Source organism: Macrobrachium nipponense, chromosome 31, assembly GCF_015104395.2.
Source record: "Macrobrachium nipponense isolate FS-2020 chromosome 31, ASM1510439v2, whole genome shotgun sequence".
NCBI classification, from domain to species: domain Eukaryota; kingdom Metazoa; phylum Arthropoda; class Malacostraca; order Decapoda; family Palaemonidae; genus Macrobrachium; species Macrobrachium nipponense.
The window spans coordinates 50556459-50576687 of NC_061093.1; positions in this window are offsets into that span (position 1 = coordinate 50556459).

Below are 20229 nucleotides of genomic sequence, written 5' to 3' on the forward strand. Positions count from 1 at the left end.
TACCAGAAACACCAGCTAGCTAGCAGTAATAAGTGGTACGAACATCAACCTGAAGAAGTGATAGAAAACGGTCAGGCAATGATCCTCCGGGAATATGGTATCAGAAGACAGGGCGATACGTGCCAACAGACCAGACGTGACGTTGATTGACAAAATCAAGAAGAAGTGTCACTCATTGATGCCGCAATGTCATGGGGCACCAGAGTAGATGAGAAAGAAAGAGAAACAATGGATAAGTATCAAGACCTGAAAATAGAAATAACGGACATGGGATATGTCAGTGGAAAAGGTACCTATAATCACTAGGAACGATCCCAAGACCCATGAAAAGGAACCTGGAAAAACTAGATGCCGAAGTAGCTACAGGACTCATACAAAAGAGTGTGCTCCTAGAAACAGCGCACATAGTGATAAAAGTGATGGACATCTAAGGATGCAACTCGGAACCCCACACTATAGAACCACAAAGTCGAGTAGGATGACTGTGATTGACAAAAAACAAAAAAGAAATAATAATAATAATAATAATAATAATAATAATAATAATAAATAATAATAATAATAATAATAATAATTCAAAAAAAAATAATAATAATTCTCTAGTCACCGTTTTATTATATCAGTGGGTCGATCCTGTTGCAAAATGTCCTACAAAAGAAATACAGTATCTTTTGTTACAATCATATAATAACTTTTTTTAATGCCTTATTTCAGCATTCAATAAGGGGTAAATGACGTCACTCAACTCGCTAAAACGAAGAATAACAATGAACTGTTCAAAAGCCTAATTGCTGTCAGAGACATACCCCTCGTGAACTTTTTCATGGAATTTTTGTCATTGCAGCTAAACGAGTGTGATGCTAAAAACTCGAGACGAGCGAGAGAGAGAGAGAGAGAGAGAGAGAGAGAGAGAGAGAGAGAGAGAGAGAGAGAAGAGTGGCAAAAGGTGAAGAATATTGTGGATGATCGTATTGCGAGAAATTCATTTCAGAATATTAACTACATTTTTGAGTTTGTAACATTTCCTTTTCCTTTTCAGTAACATTATTATTATTTATTTATTTATATTATTATAATTATTATTATTATTATTATTATATTATTATTATTCTTATTATTATTATTATTATTATTATTATTTTATTATTATTATTACTATTATTAATGTTGGAAAGGGAGCTTATAGAGAATAAATTACCGAAATATTAAGTAAATTAATTTGGACAGCAAAAGATTTTGAATAAAAGATTGGAAATGAATATTTAGAATAAAAAAACGAATAGAAATTAAAGTAAGATGGAAGAAAGAGAATATGAAGCCGGTACAGTAAAAGGAACGAAAGGGGTTGCAGCTGGGGCCCGAAGTCACGCTGCAAAGAACCACATTAAGTAATGATGCCTACAGTGTACCGCCCCAGGTGCATTGACGATATACTCCCCTACGGAGTTCTCTCTTTGAATCAGGAATAACAACAATTTTCGTAGTAATTAAAATGTATGCATCAATCAATAGCCGCAATCCATTTTTGAAATGTGAGACGCGTAAATATATTAATCATGATATCAACGGGTCCCTTATTTCATAAAAAAAGGAAAAAAAAAAAAACGTGATAAACAGTATCAGATACAATTTCAATTACTTGGTCCGGCAACAGACCTTGTGTCTTCCTAAGTATGAGGACAGTTTTCTTAATATTTGGCAGAACACTTGCCAATGATGACTTCTTTTTTTTTTTTCTTTTTTTAACAATGCGGCACATTGTTGGACATGGATTTTATGGTTCAGCCTAACTATAAAAGTCCTAGAAGACCAGAGCCATTTGGCTCCCGAGGTTGTTTATTAGAAAAAATCTGGGTTACAAATGATCTAGTTGCCCGACAGCCACAATATCAGGAGGGAGAGAGAATGTATTTTTCTAGCGTTTTTGTGTGTGTGCACGTATTAAGGGAAATACATCTGTCTTTAGTTTTTATTTTGATTTTTGCCATAACAGGAGAAATAGATTCGAAATATTAAGGGAAACGAAGAAAGCGCCTGATGTCTCAGACAGCATTTTAGAGTGACAAAATAAAAAGACTTGAGTTGGAAATTTCAATTTAGTTTCTTGTGTGTGTGTGTGTGTGTGCGTTTTTTTTGTATGTTCATATTCTTAACTCAATAACGCAAATCAAGTAAGTACGGCAAATTTCAAATATGTTGCAATTTGCACTGATGAAATGAATCGGTAGGAAACTCAAAGCAAAAGGGAAAGGAATGTCAAACATCCGTTTTACTTCTTGGTGTTAATTTATCATAAAAAAACCAAGGCACTAAAAATCGAGGAATAGAAATTCAAATAATTACGATTACATTCATATTTGAAATATATCTGAAATACATAAAAGCACAGCACAGGAAATTTATTTCAGCACAAAGTAAAAATTTCAACGCAAAAATTCCTTTATGAATATCAATGTTAATACATTAGCATAAAACACCAAGAAAGTAGACATAATAAAATTGAGGTAATTCGGAATAGAAAAACTTGGCGTTTGTTTCCAATTATAGTTCATTAACGTTTTAGTTTTGTTTAGTTGAGTTTCTTCCTATCAATTATAGTTCATTAACGCTTTAGTTTTGTTTAGTTGAGTTTCTTCCTACTCAATTATAGTTCATTAACGTTTTAGTTTTGTTTAGTTGAGTTTCTTCCTACTCAATTATAGTTCATTAACGCTTTAGTTGTGTTTAGTTGAGTTCCTTCCCAACGGTGATGAAGATATGAAACAGTGAACTAAGCAACTGAAGTTTATGGGAAAATGCTCGAAACTAATTCAGATTTCTTTATTTTGCCGTATGATAAGAACAAAATTTCAGCAAGTTGATTCCAGTCTTAAGAAACTCATCAACTTGCACATCTTAAGTGGAAACTGTTTCCAAGTATTGTTTAATTTCCTGAATTGATTGTATTGTTATTCGATTTATTAACGAAATCTACATACTGTGCCTCAGGAGCATTAATATTCTTTTCTAATGTTCCATCAGTCAACGGAAGTGAAAAAAGCATTAAGCAAGGGGGGCCTTGCTGTGAATGTAAATTAGCGAAGCAGTTACGCAGAAGTAAAGTATAGTAAACATTCTTTAATTATTGCTCTTATTTCTCTTCTTCTTCTCAGAGGTGGGTTTATATGTACTTATTTGAGGCTAAGAAAAGATGAATGACTGTTAACTGTCTAAAAATATTAGAAGTCTACGCGTGAGGTTCTGTGAGTACAAGACAGAGAGAGAGAGAGAGAGAGAGAGAAGGGGGGTGGGGGGAGATCCTGGAAAAAAGATTCACCGCCCATTTAGTAGAATAAACAAGGACCTTCTTCCCATCTTATCGTCTAGATAGGACGAATCCTTCGAGACCAGTTTCAAAGGATTCCGGCATACTTACGGCGAAATAGTTTCCTGAAGCCCTGTGTACAGCAAGGGGGAAGGGGCCCCCAGTGAAGGGGGCAGGAGAGGGGAGGAGAGAGAGAGGGAAGGGGTGAATTTAAAGGCAACAATTTCGTTGGGCGAAAATAACATAAATCCTCACCCAAAGTACTTGATGGAATACCTCGTGAATTTCTTAACTTCATCAAAAAAGTCTGTTCAAATTCTGATGGGAAATTTCTCTTTAGTTCTTTATTGTGATTTGCATAAATGTTGGCTAATCACGAAGGCTTTTCTCCACCTTCCGGTGTAGCAGCAGTTATTGTACAATATTAAAAAAAATGTAGAGGGAAAAGAAGTAAAATCTAATAGAAAAAAAAGTAGTAATACCAAATTAATACTGAAAAAAACAGAAATACTTAATTTTACCGTAACTTTCATCATACAAGTGTGTATCTTTTAAGAGAAAATTCGATGTCAGAAATACAACTTATTGGTCTCTAAGATAACCATTACCATTTTGAGAGGTACTCTTACATCTTTATCACTTCATATCAGGTAATAAATTTCAAACTAACCGATGATTTTAGGAAATATGGGAAAAATACGGAAGATGTATAAGTTTTTTTTTTTTAATGCAATACAGTAATAATAGTAACCCTTAACAAAGCAAGTCTAATATTACATGATTGACCTTATCATGTTTGTTTAATTCTACCAAGCACTATTTGCGTGAGCTGTAAATATGAAGTGATGGCTTTGCGATATCTTACTAATTTTCAATTATCGCTCTGAAAACAGACTCTGTAAGTATGTGCTCACTCTGCAAATTTGTAAAACCTTTGAGTTATTGTTTTGTGAAAGGCGATGTTTATCTGCTAATGATTAACCCTGACGTAACAGACGCATTGTAGCCTTTTCTGTTTCCGGTATAATATTTTCTATTAATACACACGCACGTACACATAGAAACACAGACGCACACACATATATATATAATTACATATATATATATATATATATATATATATGTAAGTATATATACATATATATATATATATATATATATATATATATATATATATATATATATATATACATATAATATATATATATATATATATATATATATATATATATATATATATATATATGTGTGTGTATATATAAAATATATATATTTATATATATATATATATATATACTATATATATATATATATACTAGAGAGAGAGAGAGAGAGAGAGAGAGAGAGATAGAGAGAGAGAGGATGATTGGGGGGGGAGAGAGAAGAGAGAGAGAGAGATAGAGAATACATAGTATATACGCGGGCGTGTGTATATATGAAATAGCGATGAATGAAATCTGCTGCATAAATCCTAATTTAGTAATATTTGAGAGACACTGATCTTCCTGTGTGAAATCTACATAATCACGATTATTTACATACTGAAATATTGCTATGATACAGATAAACACAGCACAGGAAAACGATTTCAGGATGAAGAAAGAGACCCCAACGTAAAAGTTCCTTTATGAATTTAAAGAGGATTTCCAGGAGGTCAAAGTTGGTATTCAGCAGAGCAAAAATATAGAGAAGGGATGACATTTCCAAGTTAGGGCGTTTGAAATATGACCTCTCGGGGTCAGAGAAGCGAAAATTGGACAAAACAGACGCTCACTCAGCACTTTTTATAGCTGAGAGAAGACAGTCTCTGAAGTTGACTTGAAATAGCAGGAAAACTCGATTGACTATGCATGAAGGGAAGAAAACGGCTAGAAAAGAAAAAAAAGGGTGAATAATAGAGGAAGGCTCTGCATAACAAAATGGAAAAGAGGGAGGATTGGAGTCGCGTCAAAGCAAGAAAAAGTGAGACAAGTTTTGCCGAGCTGCACGAAGATGGTAGAATGACCGTCCTTGGCAAAAAGGATTTTCTTGCATAAGACAAATAATAAATAAAAAAATAAATAAATAAATAACAAATCTGGATAATTCTATTTTAGACCTCCTTAACCGTCCTTCCTCACCTGATATTAAAACTATCAATTATTAAATGTATCTCAGCCATGGACTCCTTACTTCTTACAGAGCAACAATCTTCTAACCCAGAAACAATTTATTTTCGCCAACAACGAATCAATAAACAGGCAGTAGCAATTATCGATTATTATTCAGAAGATGACCCCACCGGAGGGCCACTGACTTAAAATTCAAGCTTCCATAGAATATGGCGGTCATTAGGAAGGAAGAGAGATTACTGGTAAAAAGAAAAAAATACATCAACGAATTAATAATAGATAAAAAATGTACTAAAATACAAAGGAGAATAGCATTTGGGGACTAACGCACTGCATCTTCGCTTGAAATATTAAAGTTCCAATTGACGACATCTTCAGGAGGTTGTTCCACAGTCCAATGGTGTGAGGAATAAAGGACCTCCGGAACTGAGAAGTTCGACATCGAGGCACAATTACAAATAGCAACAACGTAAGGCACATACGGACTCATCTACCAATACTGTACCTAGCCCACAACAACACACCTGACTTCATACTACTGATGCACGACTTTTGAGAAGCATACAATCAAACAAACACAAACACACGCATACACTCGTAATTATATTATTACATATCTATATATATATGTGTATATGTATATATGTAATAATTTTTCCAAAAAGTATTTCTACTATAAATTTACTTCCTCTTAAACATATTCTGAATATATTTCTTCTAAACTTATCGTACGCCTACAACCCTGAAGTATACTAATGGTAGCAGAGCAAGTTTTGTTTATCACTCATGTCCATTCTTCTTTTGAACGTAGTAGTCTTTGAATTCGTAGAGACAATGTAGGGAAGTAGTAAACCTACTGTAGCACCCAAGGACTTTATTTTATTTGTTTTAATGTTACAGTATTTCCATTAAAGTACTACTGTCTAGAACGATGTGATTCATGACATCTTAGAGTGACCACCAACGGCTGTGTGTCTATCAAAAGTGAAAGTGCCATATATCTCTAACTTATCCATTTACCAAATGCCCGAGGTGTCCAGTGCCGGTCGCTGGAAAGTTTTCCAGTAGTATCTTTTGAAGAATGATCTTATTCACTGACTTTGCTGTTAAGTTTCTCCAGCTTTCTTAAAACGTTCTCCTTTTCTCGACATATCTCATCAAAGACTATTTACTATGCTTCTGTTTCATTAACAGCTTCATTATAGTTTTTTTTATCATTTCCGAGCTTGTTAGCAGAATACTAATTTAGGATATTTCATTATAAAAATAATTTTATTTTGATGTTCCTATAACTACAGAAGTATGTATATAAAACCTGATTATTATCTCTCAATAACCTGTCTTCTCGAGGTTTTAGTACATTTATAAAGAAAAGCAGAAACGGCCATTTTCTGAGGAGTTTCCTTTCCAGCTTTGGATATAATAAAAAAAGGGGGGGAGCCATTCTTGTAACTACAGATATATGTATTTTCAACCCCGTATATATTTCAATAACCTTGCCCCACCCTCCACCCCGAGGTTTAGTAATGTTCATGAAGAAAAGCAGAAACAGTCTCATTCTGAGGTTTCTCTTATTCAACCTGCACACTGGACAAGTCTGTCTTCTCGAGACTTATCTCCTAAGAATAACGCGTCCTTCTTTCTCACTGACTGGAAAGCATCAAAGCCTATATAAGAGTCAGAGCAAACTAGCTTTTCGCCTTGTCTCATATCTTTCAAGAAAATGTGACAACTGTCTTCTTTTTTCTCTTGCTCGACAAACCGGGTTGATTGCTTCCACATCCTAGATTTTACTTTCCATGAGCCATAGGCGCAATCACTCTGAGCTTTCTCATTTCCCTTTTCCAAACTAATTTTTCATGTCCTCTTTGTTATTTGATCTGTCGAGACTTGTTTTAAGGGTATGGCTGTACGTTGAGTGAACGAATTCATTTTCTATTTTTCAGACAGACACGAATAAAGTCTGGGTATTTGATGTAGAACGGCTTCACTAACCAACGAAATGTGACTAGTTAAGATGAAATGCGAGCTGTTGTTTTGTAAGATGCAACGTCCAAACAGTCAATTACGCCTATTGAATGATGGCGAGTGAACGTGTTTTGCAGATAATGAGCTCAAGTGCATATATATGTATATATATATATATATATATATATATATATATATATATATATATATATATATATGCGCATGTGTGTGTGTGTATGTATGTATAACTGAATCACGACGAAGAAATGGAACGCGATCAATGTATAAATAAAGGCATTTGCCTTTATGTATGTATGTGTGTATACACACACACACACACATATATATATATAATTATAATATATATATTAAATATAATATAGATATAGCATATATATAATATAACTATTATAGTATATTATATATATAGTTATACATACATTCATACATACATGCAAAAACCCGATATCATTACCAGTGGAAAGCGTCCAATCAAAAACCGCTGTTTCAGATTCAATGGGGATCAGTACTCGAACAATCGTCCAATTCAGCAATGATCAAAGTAGGTGTATAGCGGGAGTCTATTCGCTGAACCGAGTCCTTTGTCTTTGGAAACCCATGGTATGTATGGAAATCAGACTATGCAATAGCAATTGAGGGTACGATAGCGGTCGGAGTTTCCTTGTGTCAGCGGAACCATAATGGAATTTGGGAAGCCAAGGTAATTTCCTGTAACGGTATTCCAACGTTTTCCCCTTTCGAAACGGCGATGATGATTTCCCCCATCTTTTGAACGACCCAGACCATCATCCACTGCTCACATCTCAATGCACATAGAATTTACGGAAACGACGCCGGGTTTACGTAAGTGGCAAAATATATCGAACCATATCGGGTCGGATGCGGTCGCTCCCTAACTCGTATAAGAATGAAGATGAAATTCGCAACAAAGCTCTCGCGGATTCCGGTCTACTCAGCATTTTTTGGTATCACGCACCGCGATCTATCTGAAGTTGAGTCCACTGAAGTTTAGTATCCGAACGTGACGGCGGCACCTTTAAGCCCCACGAGCAAAAGAAATCGTGGATAAGTTTTTCGAAGAATAAATGATGCAGGATGCATGCACCCCGCGAATCTTGTTACTCTCGGGCGATAAAACTGAATTAAATCACTCCAAAGGAATAAAGGGAAAGAGGCAAAGAAACCCTCCACTTCCCATTCAAGTGACGCAAACAAAATAACTGATGAATATTCGAGACGTTGTCAGCCTACCCTTTATGGCTTTGCATAAGCAACGAGGCCAAGGTTTCAAAACAGCATTTGCTCATTCTACATTAGGGAGAGAACGCGCTTCAGGTTTTGGTATTTCGAGTAACCTCGCGTTTGCATTTTGGAACGAAGATGGAGATATGTTGGAGAAACGTTTAACTACTGAACACAGGCGGAATATTTCACAGAAAAATATACAGCGGAAAAATACTTCTGTAGTCTGCTTCAAAAAAGCAGTGAATAGAAATATTCCAAAGATATTTTGAAAAAAAAAACTATAAAAATTATTTGAACCGAATGAAAATATCAGAACTGTGATGACGTAAAATGGTTTTAAAGAAGAGAATTCGTTGTATGAATTTTTCCCTCCCGTAATGAGAATTGCAAAATATATCTATTTGCTGATTTACATACATACATAAACACACACAGATATATCCAATAAAGGGAACCTATAAAAACAACCAAAAATGGTAGAATTCATAACGTTATATTTCGAAGAATTGTCTCCGTTACCTGTCCGTTGTCTTCGAAATATAACGCTATAAATTCTATCCTTTTGGTGTTTTATGGACTCTCTTTATTAGATGGAAGTCTGTTTTAATAGAAAATCTTTCAGTCATATATATATATATATATATATATATATATATAATATATATATATATATATATATATATATATATATATATATATATATATATATATATATATATATATATATATATATATATATATATATATATATATATATAACAGTATAGTATGATAATTTTATAACGTTATAAATTTTCTAACTTCATTGTACGATAGCATTATTTGCATATGCAAGACCTCGATATAAAACGACGAAATTCTGCCTTAGTTTTGGATTACCTCCAGAGCATGTCAGCGCCAATCTCTAGAATTTCGGTATAGCTAAGACTAGAGATTTTATGCCACAGACTTTCTTTGTCCGGTCCCAAAATTAACCAAATATCGAATGTTAATTGGAAGAGGCAACAGTAACTTAGACTGGGTCTTGTACCTGAAAACCGGCCAAAAGAGAGAATAACAACGAACTGTTCAAAAGCCTAATTGCTGTCAGAGACAGGATACCCCCATGAACTTTTTCATGGAATTTTTGTCATTAGAGCTAAACCAGTGTGATGCTAAAACTCGAGACGAGAGAGAGAGAGAGAGAGAGAGAGAGAGAGAGAGAGAGAGAGAGAGAGGGGTGTGAAGAATATAGTGGATGATCTGTACAGCGAGATATTAATTTTAGAATATTAACTACATTTTTTAGTTTGTAACATTTACTTTTCCTTTTCAGTAACATAATTATTATTATTATTATTATTATTATTATTATTATTATTATTATTATTATTATTATTATTTTTGTTGGAAAGAGAGGCTTATAGAATAAATTACCGAAATATTAAATAAATTAATTTGGACAGCAAAGAATTGTGAATCAAAAGTGGAAATGAATATTTAGAATAAAAAAATGAATAGAAATTAAAATAAGATGGAAGAAAGAGAATATGAAAAGCGGTACAGTAAAAGGAACGAAGGGGTTGACAGCTGGGGGCCGACGTCAAACTGCAAAGAACCCACATTACCAAATGCCTACAGTGCACCGCACTAGGTGCACTGACGATATACTCCCCTACGGAGTTCTGTCTTAGAATATACATCATGAATAACAACAATTTTGTGGTAATAAAATGTAAGCATCAATCACAGGCCGCAATCCATTTTTGAAATGTTAGACGCGTAAATATATTAATCATGATATCAACGTGTCCCTTATTTCATTAAAAAAAAAAAAAAAAAAAAAAAAAAAAAAAAAAAAAAAAAAAAAACGTGATAAACAGTATCAAATACAATTTCAATTACTTGGTCCGGCAACAGACCTCGAGTCTTCCTAAGTATGAGAACAGTGTTTTCTTAATATTTGGCAGAACACTTGCTAATGATGACACTTTTTTTTCTTTTCTTTTCTTTTTAACAATGCGGCACATGTTGGACGTGGATTTTATGGTTCAGCCAAACTATAAAAGTCCTAGAAGACCAGAGGCATTAGGCTCCGAGGTTGTTTATTAGAAAAAATCTGGGTTACAAATGATCTAGTTGCCCGACAGCCACAATATCAGGAGGGAGAGAGAATGTATTTTTCTAGCGTTTGTCTTTAGTTCTTATTTTGGTTTTTTTGCAATACCAGGAGAAGTAGATTCGAAATATTAAGGGAAACGAAGAAAGCGCCTGATGTCTCAGACTGCATTTTAGAGTGACAAAATAAAAAGACTTGAGTTGGAAATTTCAATTTAATTTCTTGTGTGTGTGCGCGCGCGCTTTTTTTTGGTTATGTTCAATAACGCAATCAAGTAAGTACGGCAAATTTCAAATATGTTGCAATTTGCATTGATGAAATGAATCGGTAGGAAACTCAAAGCAAAAGGGAAAGGAATGTCAAACATCCGTTTTACTTCTTGGTGTTAATTTATCATAAAAAACACCAAGTCACTAAAAATCGAGGAATAGAAATTCTATAATTACGATTACTTTCATATTTGAAACATATCTGAAATACAGAAAAGCACAGCACAGGAAATTTATTTCAGCACAAAGCAAGAAATTTCAACGCAAACATTTCTTTAGGAATATCAATGTTAATAAGCATAAAACACCAAGAAAGTAGACATAATAAAATTGAGGTAATTCGGAATAGAAAAACTGGCATTTGTTTCCAATTATAGTTCATTAACGTTTTATTTTTGTTTAGTTGAGTTTCTTCCTACTGGTGGTGAAGATATGAAACAGTCAACTGGGCAAATGAAATTCTTGGGAAAATGCTCGACTAATTCAGATTTCATTTTTTTGCCGTATGATAACAAAATTTCAGCAAGCTGATTCCAGTCTTAAGAAACTCATCAACTTGCACATCTTAAGTGGAAACTGTTTCCAAGTATTGTTTAATTTCCTGAATTGATTGTATTGCCATTTGATTTATTAACGAAATCTACATACTGTACCTCAAGAGCATAAATATTCTTTTCAAATGTTCCATCACTCAACAGAAGTGTGAAAAAAGCATTAAGCAAGGGGGGGGGGGGGGCGCCCTGCTGAATGTAAATTAGCGAAGCAGTTACGCTGAAGTAAAGTATAGTAAACATTCTTTAATTATTACTCTTACTTCTTCTCTTCTTCTCAGAGGTGGGTTTATATGTACTCATTTGAGGCTAGGAAAAGATGAATGACTGGTAACTTAGTCTAAAAATATTAGAAGTCTACGCGCGCGGTTCTGTGAGTACAAGACAGAGAGAGAGAGAGAGAGAGAGTGGAGAGAGAGAGAGAGAGAGAGAGAGGGGGGGGGGGGAGATCCTGGAAAAAAGATTCACCGCCCATTTAGTAGAATAAACAAGGACCTTCTTCCCATCTTATCGTCTAGATAGGACGAATCCTTCGAGACCAGTTTCAAAGGATTCCGGCATCCTTACGGCGAAATAGTTTCCTGAAGCCCGTTTATACAGCAAGGGGGAAGGCCGCCAGTGAAGGGGGCAGGAGAGGGGAGGAAAGAGAGAGAGAGAGAGGGAAGGGGTGAATTTAAAGACAACAATTTCGTTGGACGAAAATAACATAAATCCTCACCCAAAGTACTTGATGGAATACCTCGTGAATTTCTTAACTTCATCAAAAAAGTCTGTTCAAATTCTGATGGGAAATTTCTCTTAAGTTCTCCTTTATTGTGATTTGCATAAATGTTTGGTGATCACGAAGGCTTTTCTCCACCTTCCGGTCTGCTCGAGTAATTTTGAGATGGTGGTGTAGCAGTTATTATACAGTATTCCACACACACACACACACACAAAAGCGTCGAGGAAAAAGACGTAAAATCTAATAAAAAAGTAGTAATACCAAATTAATACTGAAAAAACCAGAAACACTTAATTTTACCGTAACTTTCTTCATACAAGTGTGTATCTTTTTAAGAGAAAATCGATGTCAGAAATACAACTCATTGGTCTCTAAGATAACCATTACCATTTCAAGAGGCACTCTTACATCTTTATCAATTCATAAAAGGTAAAAACTTTCAACTAACCAACGATTTTAGGAAATATGGAAAAAATAAGATATACTAAGTCTTCTTTTTAAATGCAATACAGCAATAATGGTAACCCTTAACAAAGCAAGTGTAATATTAAATGATTGACCTTATCACGTTTGTTTAATTCTACCAAGCACATGTTTTGCGTGAGCTGTAAATATGAAGTGATGGCTTTGTGATATCTTACTAATTTTCAAATTATCGCTCTGAAAACAGACTCTGTAAGTATGTGCTCACTCTGCAAATTTGTAAAACCTTCGAGTTATTGTTTTGTGAAAGGCGATGTTTATCTGCTAATGATTTAACCTGACGTAACAGCCGCATTGGTAGCCTTTTTCTTTTGTTTCCGGTATAATATTTTCTATTAATACACACGCCACGCACACACACCACACACACACACACATATAAGATCACATAATATTACTTATTATATATAATTATTATATATATATATATATATATATATTATATATATAGTAGCATGTAATAATACATATATATATATATATATTATACTAATATATATATAGATATATAAAGAGAGAGGGGAAAAAGAAAGAGAGAGAGAGAGAGAGAGAGAGAGAGAGAGAGAGAGAGAGAGAAGAGAGAGAGGGAGAGAGAAGAGAGAGAGAGAGAGATAGAGAGAGAGAGTTACATAGTATGTCCGTGGGCGTGTGTATATATGAAATAGCGATGAATGAAATCATGTTGCATAAATCCTAAATTGAGTAATATCTGAGAGACACTGATCTTCCTGTGTGAAATCTACATAATCACGATTATTTACATACCTGAAATATTGCTATGATACAGATAATCACAGCACAGGAAAATCATTTCAGGACGAAGAAAGAGACCCCAACGTAAAAGTTCCTTTATGAATTTAAAGAGGATTTCCAGGACGTCACAGTGGGATGTTATTTGTTATTCAAGCCAGAGCAAAATATAGAGAAGGGATGACATTTCCAAGTTAGGGCGTTTGAAATATGACCTTTCGGGTCAGAGAAAGCGAAAAATTGGACAAAACAGACGCTACTCACTCAGCACTTTTATAGCTGAGAGAAGACAGTCTCTGAAATGACTTGAAATAGCAGGAAAACTCGATTGACTATGCATGGAGGAAGAAAAACGGCTGGGAAGAAAAAAAAGGGGAATAATAGAGGAAGGCCCTGCATAACAAAATGGAAACGAGGGAGGATTGGAGATCGCGGCAAAGCAAGAAAAGTGAGGACAGGGTTTTTTTTTGCCGAGCTGCACGACGATGGTAGAATGACCGTCCTTGGCACAAAAGGATTTTCATAAATAATACAATGAGCGTCTTGGCAAAAAGGATTTTCTTAAATAATTCAAATAAATAAATAAATAAATAAATAACAAATCTGGATAATTCTATTTTAGAACTCTAAACTGTCTTCCTCACCTGATATTAAAACTATCAATTATCAAAAGTATCTCAGCCACGGACTCCTTACTCTTTACAGAGCAACAATCTTCTAACCCAGAAACAATATATTTTCGCCAACAACGAATCAGTAGACAGGCAGTAGCAATTATCGATTATTATTCAGAAGATGACCCAACCGGAGGGGCCACTGAATTAAAATTCAAGCAGCTTCCATAGAAAATGGTGGTCATTAGGAAGGAAGAGAGGGTACAGGTAAAAAGAAAAAAAATACATCAACGAGTTAATAAAAGAAAAAAAAATGTACTAAATACAAGGCAAATTATATTGGGATGGTATTGCACTGCATCTTCCCTTGAAATTTCAAAGTTCCAATTGCACGACATCTTCAGGGAGGTTGTTCCACAGTCTAATGGTGTGAGGAACAAAGGACATCTGAAACTGAGAAGTTCGACATCGAGGCACAATTACAAAAAGCAACAACGTAAGGCACATACGGACTCATAAACCAATACTGTACCTAACCCACAACAACACACCTGACTTCATACTATTGATGTACGACTTTTCAAAGGCATACAATCAAACAAACACAAACACACGTGTATATATATATATATATATATATATATATATATATATATATATATATATATATATGTGTGTGTGTGTGTGTGTATGTATATATGTGTATATATATGTATCCATGTAATATATATATATATATATATATATATATATATATATATATATATATATATATATATATATACGTATATATATAGTATATAAGCATAGAATGTAATAATTTTTCCAAAATGTATTTCTTCTAAATTTATTTCCTCTAAATATATTCTAAATATATTTTTTCTAAACTTATCGTACGCCTACAACCCTGAAGTATACTTATGGTAGCAGAGCAAGTTTGTTTATCACTCATGTCCATTCTTTCTTTTGACGTATTACGTTAGTAGTCTTGGAATTCGTACCGTAGAGACAATGTAGGCAAGTAGATACTACTGTAGCGCCCAAGGACTTTATTCTATATGTATCAACGTTACAGTACTTTCATTAAAGTACTACTGCCTAGAACGTTGTGATTCACGACATCTTAGAGTGACCACCAACGGCTGTGTCTATCAAAAGTGAAAGTGCCATATATCTCTAACTTATCCATTTACCAAATGCCGAGGTGTCCAGTGCGGTCGCTGGAAAGTTTTCCAGTAGTATCTTTTGAAGCATGATCTTATTCACTGTCTCGCTGTTCAGTTTCTCCAGCTTTCTTAAAACGTTCTCCTTTTCTCGACATATCTCATCGAAAGACTATTTACTATGCTTCTGTTTCATTAACACCTTCATTATAGATTTTTTTTATCATTTCCGAGCTTTTTAGCAGAATACTAATTTAGGATATTTCATCATAAAAATTAATTTTATTTTGACATTCCTATAGCTCCAGAAATATGTATATTCAACCCTGTAGATCATCTCTCAATAACCTGTCTCTCGAGGTTGAGCAACATTTATAAAGAAAAGCAGAAACGGTCCCTTTCTGAGGAGTCTCCTTTCCAACTCTGGGTATTAAAAGAAAAATGGGAGGGCATTCTTGTAACTACAGTGATGTGTACTTTCAACCCCAGTATATATTTCAATAACCCGCCCCACCCTCCTACCCCCGAGGTTTAGTAATGTTCATGAAGAAAAGCAGAAACAATCCCATTCCGAGGTTTCTTTCTTCTTCATCTGCACACTGGACAAGTCCTGTCTTCTCGAGACTTATCTCCCTAAGAATAACGCGTCCTTCTTTCTCACTGACTGGAAAGCATCAAAGCTATATAAGCGTCAGAGCAAACTAGCCTTTTTCGCCTTGTCTCATATCTTTCGAGAAAATGTGACAACTGTCTTCTTCAAATCACAAGCTTCTTTTTCTCTTGCTCGCAACGGGTTGGATTGCTTCCACATCCTAGATTTTACTTTCCATGAGCTAGGCGCAATCACTCGGAGCTTTCTCATTCCGCTTTTCCAACCAAACTTTCATGCTCTCTTTGCTATTTGATCTGGCGAGACTCTTGATATAAGGGTATGGTTGTACGTTAAGTGAACGAATTCATTTTCTATTTTTCAAACAGTCACGAATTAAGTCTGGGTATTTGATGTCGAATGGCTTCACTAACCAACGAAATGTGACTGGTTAAGATGAAATGCGAGCTGTTGTTTTGTAAGATGCAACGTCCAAACAGACAATTACGCCTATTGAATGATAGCGAGTGAACATGTTTGCAGATAATGAGCTCAGGTGCATATATATGTAGATTATATATAATATATATATATTATAATATATATATATATATATATATATATATATATATATAGATATATATATATATATATATATGTGCGCATGTGTGTGTGTGTATGTATGTATAACTGAATCACGAAGATATGGAACGCGATGAATGTATGAATAAAGGCATTTGCCTTTATGTATGTATGTGTGTATACATGCACATATATATATACTATATTCATCCATACATACATAAACCTGATATCATTACCGGTGGAAAGCGTCCAATCAAAAACCGCTGTTTCAGATTCAATAAGGATCAGTACTCGAACAATCGTCCAATTCAGCAATGATCAAAGTAGGTGTATGCGGGAGTCTATTCGCTGAACCGAGTTCTCTGTCTTTGGAAACCCATGGTTATATGTATGGAAATCAGACTATGCAATAGCAATTGAGGGTACGATAGCGGTCGGAGTTTCCTTGTGTCAGCGGAACCATAAATGGAATTTGGGAAGCCAAGGTAATTTCCTGTAACGGTATTCCAACGTTTTCCCTTTTCGAAACGGCGATGATGATTTCCCCCATCTTTTGAACGACCCAGACCATCATCCTCTGCTCACATCTCAATGCATATAGAATTTACGGAACGACGCCGTTTACGTAAGTGGCAAAAAATATATCGAACCTATCGGGTCGGATGGATGCGTTCGCTCCCTAACTCGTTTAAGAATGAAGATGAAATTCCGCAACAAAGTTCTCGCGGATTCCGTTCTAGCTCCGCATTTTTTTGTATCACGCACCGCGATCTATCTGAAGTTGAGTCCACTGAAGTTTAGTATCCGAACGTGACGGCGGCACCTTTAAGCCCTAAGAGCAAAAGAAAGCGGTGGGTAAGTTTTCAAAGAACAAATGATGCAGGATGCATGCACCCGCGAATCTTGTTACTCTCGGGCGATAAAACTGAATTAAATCACTCCAAAGGAATACAGGGAAAGAGGCAAAGAAACCCTCCACTCCCCATTGTAGTTACGTAAACAAAATAAACTGATGAATATTCGAGACGTTGTCAGCCTACCCTTTATGGCTTTGCATAAGCAAAGAGGCCAAGGTTTCAAAACAGCATTTGCTCATACTACATTAGGGAGAAAACGCGCATCAGGTTTTGGGATTTCGAATAACCTCGCGTTTGCATTTGGAACGAAGATGGATATATGTTGGAGAAACGTTTTAATAAACAACTGAACACAGGCGGAATATTTCACAGAAAATATCCAGCGGAAAAATACTTCTGTAGTCTGCTCTAAAAAAGCAGTGAATAGAAAATATTCCCAAAGATATTTTGAAAAAATGCTATAAAAAAAATTATTGAACCGAATGAAAATATCAGAACTGTGATGACAGCAAAAAAAACAATATTTCGGCTTATGAAGGATATTATTTCCTTTGCCTGAACGTTTTTTAATAAGAATTTGTGAATGAATGTTTCTAATAAGAAGTGGTAATAGCAAGGATGAAAAAAATTATTTAAACAAATTTCATTCTTAAATGATACAACTTTTCCATTGCTATCAATTAAAACATTATTTCTAAATTATAGCATTACCTACAGCCGTCACCATCTACAAATTTCAAAACCAGGAAATCAATTACATTTGTCAGAATTGTTAATGCAAATGATGAATCTACGCGAATGCATTTTACTGTTCCATGAGTGTTATTCAATTAGTTGGATGTTTGGGATCAAAAGAAGCATTTTATTTTTGCCATTTCAGTTACTGAAAATATGCATGACAAGTGCTCAGTAAACCAATGTATATACCTCTGTGTACTCTCTGCTCTTTTATTGAATACACGAATATATGTTTATGTAAATGAATATATTATATATGTCATTGTATATATCCATACACACATATATTCATGGATGTATGCATATATATATATATATATATATATATATATATATATATATATATATATATATATATATATATATATATGATGGGTATCTGGGGACATCAGGATGGAGTTGGAATAGAAAAATGCGCCTGTAGTCAAAACATACAAAAAAAGGCAAAGTAACGAGAACTGAAGGGATAAAGCTACCAGATGGGAGCAACATCAAACACATAGATGAGACTGGCTACAAATACCTGGGAATAATGGAAGGAGGGGATATAAAACAGAGATGAAGGACACGATCAGGAAAGAATATATGCAGAGACTCAAGGCGATACTCAAGTCAAAACTCAATGGAGGAAATATGATAAAAGCCATAAACACATGGGCAGTGCCAGTAATCAGATACAGCGCAGGAATAGTGGAATGGACGAAGGCAGAACTCCGCAGCATAGATCAGAAAACCAGGAAACATATGACAATACACAAAGCACTACACCCAAGAGCAAATACGGACAGGACTATACATAACACGAAAGGAAGGAGGGAGAGGACTACTAAGTATAAAGGACTGCGTAATCATCGAGAACAGAGCACTGGGGCAATATCTGAAAACCAGTGAAGACGAGTGGCTAAAGAGTGCATGGAAGAAGGACTAATAAAAGTAGACGAAGATCCAGAAATATACAGAGACAGGAGAATGACAGACAGAACAGAGGACTGGCACAACAAACCAATGCACGGACAATATTTTGAGACAGACTAAAGAACTAGCCAGCGATGACACATGGAATGGCTACAGAGGGGAGAGCTAAAGAAGGAAACTGAAGGAATGATAAACAGCGGCACAAGATCAGGCCCTAAGAACCAGATATGTTCAAAGAACGATAGACGGAAATAACATCTCTCCCATATGCAGGAAGTGCAATACGAAAAATGAAACCATAAACCACATAGCAAGCGAATGCCCCGGCACTTGCACAGAACCAGTACAAAAAGAGGCATGATTCAGTGGCAAAAGCCCTCCACTGGAGCCTGTGCAAGAAACATCAGCTACCTTGCAGTAATAAGCGGTACGAGCACCAACCTGAGGGAGTGATAGAAAACGATCACGCAAAGATCCTCTGGGACTATGGTATCAGGACGGATAGGGTGTACGTGCAAACAGACCAGACGTGACGTTGATTGATAAAGTCAAGAAGAAAGTATCACTCATTGATGTCGCAATACCATGGGACACAGAGTTGAAGAGAAAGAGAGGGAAAAAAGAAATGGATAAGTATCAAGATCTGAAAAAATAGAATAAAAAAGAAGGATATGGGATATGCCCAGTGGAAATCGTACCCATAATCATAGGAGCACTAGGCACGATCCCAAGATCCTGAAAAGGAATCTAGAAAAACTAGAGGCTGAAGTAGCTCCAGGACTCATGCAGAAGAGTGTGATCCTAGAAACGGACACATAGTAAGAAGAGTGATGGACTCTAAGGAGGCAGGATGCAACCCTCGGAACTCCACACTATAAATACCACCCAGTCGAATTGGAGGACTGTGATAGAGCAAAAAAAAAAAAAAAATAATAATAATAATAATATATTATGTAAACATTTATTCATATATTTAAATAAAAGAGCAGAGAGTACACAGAGGTATATACATGGGTTACTGCGCACTTGGTCATGCATATTTCAGTAACTGAAATGGCAAAATATGCGTTCTTTTGATCCCAAAACATCCAACTAATTGAATAACACTCATGAACAGTAAATGCAATTCGCGTAGATTCATCATTTGCATTAACAATTAACTGACAAATGTATTGATTTCCTGGTGTTGCAATTTTGCAGATTGTGACCGGCTGTAGGTAACGCATGACAACAGACTATCGTGA